The 5,879-nt window shown below is 34.8% G+C and overlaps 1 long non-coding RNA gene across 2 annotated transcripts; it reads left to right on the top strand.

The window, feature by feature from the left end:
- Positions 1-311: 311 nt before the first annotated feature.
- Positions 312-936, top strand: LOC112502068. Of its 2 annotated transcripts, none has more exons than XR_003067619.1 (3): positions 312-400; positions 509-568; positions 860-936. It is a non-coding gene; the product is annotated as an uncharacterized LOC112502068 (long non-coding RNA). The 2 variants fall into 2 exon arrangements; XR_003067620.1 differs by having other exon boundaries at positions 312-378.
- The last annotated feature ends 4,943 nt before the right edge of the window (positions 937-5,879 follow it).

A 5,879-nucleotide genomic window follows, 5' to 3' on the forward strand; every position in this document is an offset into this window, starting at 1 on the left:
CTTCTTTCTATCACACACTCCTTCCGTTCCAATTTCTGTCCAGATAATTAGGGTTTGATTTCCCACTTTTAGTTCTTGAACTTAAACGCTATTGAATTTTGATTTCTAACTTTTAAACTTGAGCTGCAGTTAACCTATGTGGTATCATAGGTTTGTTTTTTTTATCGCAATCGATTTTTTGTATAGCAATTGGTACCACAGTTTCATGAACAAGAAACTTGACCTGCTGTTGTAGAAAACTGAAATCGATTGTGTGTTTATATGACATAAGATGTTTTTTAGTCTATTTTCTCTACATGTGCTTGTTGTAGTTTGATCAATGGCAGAAGCAACTGGGTCTGCCAACAAGCCAAGAAATGAAAGAGATTCGTAGCTGAGGTGAATTTTTCTACTATTTGTTGTATGCTTCTTTCTTTCCCTTTGAACATATAAAAAAAATTGTTGAGACTTTTTAATCCAAATTTACTCACAATCCTAATTGATGCCTGCATTGTTATGTTTTTTKTAGGTGTGATTGAAGAAATAAATTTGTTGAGGAAAGCCATGTGGCCTTGAACATGCTTTGTAGGTAAGCCATATTTCTTATGTGGACCCATATACAGAATTKATAAAGAGGAAGATATTTATATAACTACTAAAAAACATAATGGATCTGCATACATAAAAAAAAACATATTTAGATGGTTATGGGATAAATTAAGAAGCTTGAGGTGCTTTGAGTTTGATCTGAAGGGGCTTGTGGACAGATTATGTTTTTTACTTGCAGAGTGGTTCAGAGGACCGTCTGTTCCTTGTTTCTGTTTTCCAATTAATTATGGGATGTGTATGGTTGTACCAATCTTGATCTAATTCAATGTAGGTTTCAAGAAAATATGGATACATATCATAACTTAATTACACAGTTCATGCATGATAAACAATTGGATAGTGGAAAAGGAATTCTTCTACATTTGTGTGATGATGTGATTCAACAAGAAGTAAGTCTATAGGAATTTATTTTACTTTTACGTAATTTATGGTGCTCAAGTAAGTCTATAGGAATTCTTCTTTTTATGCTTTTTGATTGGTTTTGATGCAGATGTTCCATTTGAAAAACATCAACCAATGCAGATGTTCCATTCCAAAAATGTGAAAGAGGGCTCGATGAATAGCTGGGTTGGTAACTTAATATGAACATAGTCTCTATGAGCTTAAGCTCTTAGTTGGGTTGGTAACTTAATATGAACAGCTGCCATAAACATATGCCATACACAGATGTATTAGACAGGTTCAACTCATTTTCAAGTGGTCTTTATATGTTTACCTGCTGATTCTGTAAATAAGAAGAAAAAACAATTTAAGAGACTAATTAGGATACAAGTACACATTTTCTTTAAACACCAACTGCAAAAGAAACCCTGCTTGAGTCGAAGGTATCAATTTTAAATCTTTGCTTTGAACTGCTAATCTTTTGTTAAATGTGTATTTCTATCAGTTCCCCTTATGGTTTGATGTCAAAACTGCTTCAAAGAAATCCAGGATGATGCACTTCATGATCAACATCATCCCTCCAAATCCAGGAAGAGCATAAGTAGGTAGAAATATTACTTATGTGTGATGGCAAAGCCTGAGCTAAAATAATACTCTTATTCCTGCAAGAATCGTAGCTCCAAAAAGCAAGAGTCCCTATACACATTAACTATGTTATCTTTCTCTGTTATTGTGTAAACATCTATCATTGACAAAGGCCATATAATAATTTGTTCTAGCAATGTTTTACTTCAATCTATATATGCTTCAATCTAATAGGAGGCCAAGTCCAATTAACCCGTAACAATTGGTAGTAGGAACTCTCAACAAACTTAAGATCATGATTCTAATCAAATGCTTTACCTTTGTTATGAGCATGATGAGGAGTAGAGTTAGCATTGTTAACTTTTCTATCCACCAGAACCTGCAAACAGTTACTTATGTAAGTTAAGTTGTTATTGTATTTCTATAACCAAAGACATACACAGGAAGAAAATATCAGCACATTAAACAAACATACACATATCAGAATGAAAAGTAAATGCAACCAAGCACATCCATCCACATAAACAATATTGTCACCTTCTGTTGTTCTATTTTACCATTTTTATTGTCACCTGCTGTTGTTCTATTTCACCTGCTGTTGTTCTACTTTCGTGGCCGCTGTCAACTGCTGTTCAGCAGCTCTTTTCCGCCTTCGATGTCAATTTTGTCTTAGAATCAGTCTGAATCTGCAGAAACTCAAAACATAAAATTTGTGGGGCTGTTTGTTAGCTTTTCAGATCATCATGAATAACTTAAATCCGAGCTCGGACGAGTTAGATATGCTTGAAATACCATAGTCTCGTAAAGCTGTCAAAAATCTTCTTTTTCTCCCTTTTTCGCTCCAAAGTGTTCCAAACCTATCGACATATAAAAACGCATCAATGTTGTTCTATTTTACCATTTTAGATGTTGAAATCAAAACTTAGAATATTGCAATATGAATTATGTATTTATGTGAGGGACATTTTTATCCGGTAGGCGCTTGTTGGGTAAGAGTCGTTGCTCTCACTTACCGGGTAAGACTCTCGGTCCTTGTTATCGCTCTTACTGGCTAAGATTCTGAATCATTTTCATGTTAGTTCGATAAGGTAAAGTGACCCGGTAAGCACTTATGGGTAAGCACTTACGAATGATGAATTGGGTCTCTAATTTCGGAAGGTGAAACTATGGAACAGATATAGTGTAAAACTTTGCAAATAATGAGCCCTTACTGTTAATTTTGTGGTATACTACTACTACTACTACTATATCGAGAGTAGGTTTGATTTCGTATGACATAGTGGGTTTTTGGGTTTAACCAATGCAAAGTTCATGGCATTTGCTACTTTACTAAAGAAATTAAACTATATACAAAAGCAAAAGTGAATTTTTGGACTAAACCATGGTTGGTCTTTAAAGAGATTGTTTGCTCAAGTAGTCACAATGACAAGTTTCTTTAGTTGAAGCTGCTATGTATCATGTTACATTTGACTGAAGGCAAACTTACCTCTGACTGAAGAGGCCAGGGGCAGGTATGGTAAACTATTGGTGATGGTATGGTATTTTCTTGAGTGTGGTGAATGTTGATGTAATCTTTCAGGGAGCATCAGACTCATGGAATATGCCGATGTCTTTTATTAGTGTAATCCTACTTCCTATTGTTGGTAATACTGCTGAGCATGCCAGTGCCATAATGTTTGCCATGAAAGACAAGCTTGTAAGTGTATAGGCTAAATCCATTCATAAGCGAATAGGTATGAGATTAGTTGATTGATAGTCTAATGTTTTTACTTATAGGACATCACACTTGGAGTAGCAATTGGATCATCAACTCAGATATCAATGTTTGTGGTAATACAATAAATCTATTTTTTTGTTCTTTTGGGTTTTGTTATTGTGTGTGCTATTAGACATCTCTTTGGAAGAGCTTGTGGTAACTTGTAGAAAGTTAAACTGGGGAAAGGGCAGCAACTTTGTTGGTGATCTGACCAATATTCTTGTCCAGTTCTTGCTTTACTTGTACTATGCATAGCAGTTTGTAGATAGAGTTAATGGAAGCTTCTCCATCCTGCTTAACAGATCCCATTTTGTGTGGTTGTGGGTTGGATCATGGGCCAGCAAATAGACTTAAATTTTTAGCTTTTTGAGACTGCTACTCTCTTTTATCACAGTGTTAGTCGTAGCGTTTATGCTGTAGGTATATCTATCTATATATCTATCTATCATGTTAGTGTGAGTGGTGTATTGTAGAAGTAATGGTTTGGTTGTGTGAAGGAAGGAACATCAAATTACTTCAAAGGGGTGATGCTAATTCTGTGCTATCTCATTGTTGCTGCAAGTTTTTTTTGTACATGTGGATAATAAATCAGGTGAGTATCATAAACAATGAAGTTTTTGTTGTCTTGAGAAAAGGAGATGCTGAATTGAGATTAGGAGATTTATTTAAAGGTGAAGGAGGAGAAGAGAGGAGAGAAGAGTATGTAAAAAAAAAAGAATAAATGTTTAACATTAAAAGTGGTTGTATTTGCATGCAGATGATGACTAAAAGTGAAGAGGCAAGAAGAAATGGAAGTGTATTGTTTAAATGTTGTAATTTTGTGAGGCAAGTTCATATGTTGATCCAAAGAGAGAGCATCAACATCAGTCATCAACATTGTCATGATCAGAAGGTAGTTTTGGGTAGAAAAATCATTTGATTTTGGTTGAATGAATGAATGATTGATGTTGGCATGACATGGCAATCAAATAAAGCATGTGCCTGCCTTGCCTTGTTGAAAGGAAGTTCATTCTTGTTCAAGTGCATTCGTTCAGGAAGTTCAGGAGGTGGCTTCCGATTTGAAGATCTAGTTTGAAGAACAGCAGAAGAACCGCACCACCATCCAGAGACGATCGAAACGGATTCGGTTTCTTGGTTCGTTGTAATCAATCGATGACCGTGAACGAATCGTCTTTGCTTGATCCTGATTTCTCTCTGCTGCTGTATTTTTTGGCGATTCTACTAATCCTAACCCCTGGTCCGGAGATTCTTTTATTCATCTCTCATTCAATTGCTCTAGAACTTTCGGTCTCACTCCCGATCTCTTGATTCTTTGCTCTTGGTGTAAATCGAACACATTTGTGGAGTCATTTAAATATATTGGATTTTAAATTGTCATACAATTTTTTTCATTGATAGTCTGTAATTGGAACCATAATTCTTATTTATTCAAATTGTATTAATATGTAAAAATCAAGTGTAACTTATATCATCGTTAAATCTTCTCTAATAAAACTAGTGAAACATAAAAATCGTTAAAATTCACGGCTCTCGCTGCATTGTGCAGGTACACAACTAGTATATATATATATATATATATATATATGAGTGATTTTATACACATGCATATTATTAATGCATGGTGTGTGGGTTTATGCATGTACATGAAGGATAACATGGGAATGGGGCTGTTAGCCAACCTTTCCTGTTTTGGAAAGGTATAAAAGGGAGAGTTTTACCTTCATTTCATTCCCTTGCCATTTTTAAAATCTAAAGAGTGATTTGATAAGTGTTATCCGGATACTCAAAAGAAGTTTGCAATCTCCTTCAAAAAATACTGCAAATTCTCATAAGGTGAGTGATTTCTAAACCTTTTTACATAAAATTTGTTACTTGTTTTATTTGAATGTTGATTATTATTGGAAAGAAATCATGTATTTGTTTAAGGGTTTTATCCAGACAAAGGCTGACCGGATTAAGTTTAAATCGGACAAGGGTTGGGCGATTAAGCCTTAAACCGACCAAGCGTTAAGCGGTTTAGTTTTAAACCGGTCAAGTTTTGGGCGATGTATTGTCCGGACTCTTATCCGAATATAAATTGGAATATTTCTAAGTGTTAAATCGGTTAAGCTTTGGGCAATGTATTGTCCGGATTTGTTATCCGGACAAGAGTGTTGGAATAATTTCAAGTGTTTAATCGGACAAGTCTTGGGCGATGAGTTGTCCGGATTAGTAAATTGGACAAAAGGGACAAGTGTTGTCCGGACTTTATATTCGGATAACTTATCCGGATAACTTTTTATTTGTAATTTTTCATGAGTTTTATATTTTAGATTTGTTATATAGTTTAAAATATCTATTATTGAGTTTAATTATGGATTATAAAATGGGTATTTTATATCTTTCTAAATAAAAAGATATGTTCCTACCAAGCGTGGTGACGTAAGTCTGTTTTGGTTCGGAACAAGATTTTTGGAAAATGTTTCTACCAAGCGTGGTGATGTAAGTCTGTTTTGGTGTGAAACTATATATTTTGGGAAACCTTCCTACCAAGCGTGGTGACATAAGTCTGTTTTGGTATGGAAGTGGA

The sequence above is a fragment of the Cynara cardunculus genome, unplaced genomic scaffold, assembly GCF_001531365.2.
Source record: "Cynara cardunculus var. scolymus isolate 2C unplaced genomic scaffold, CcrdV1 Un_Scaffold_867, whole genome shotgun sequence".
In the NCBI taxonomy this organism is placed as follows: Eukaryota; Viridiplantae; Streptophyta; class Magnoliopsida; order Asterales; family Asteraceae; genus Cynara; species Cynara cardunculus.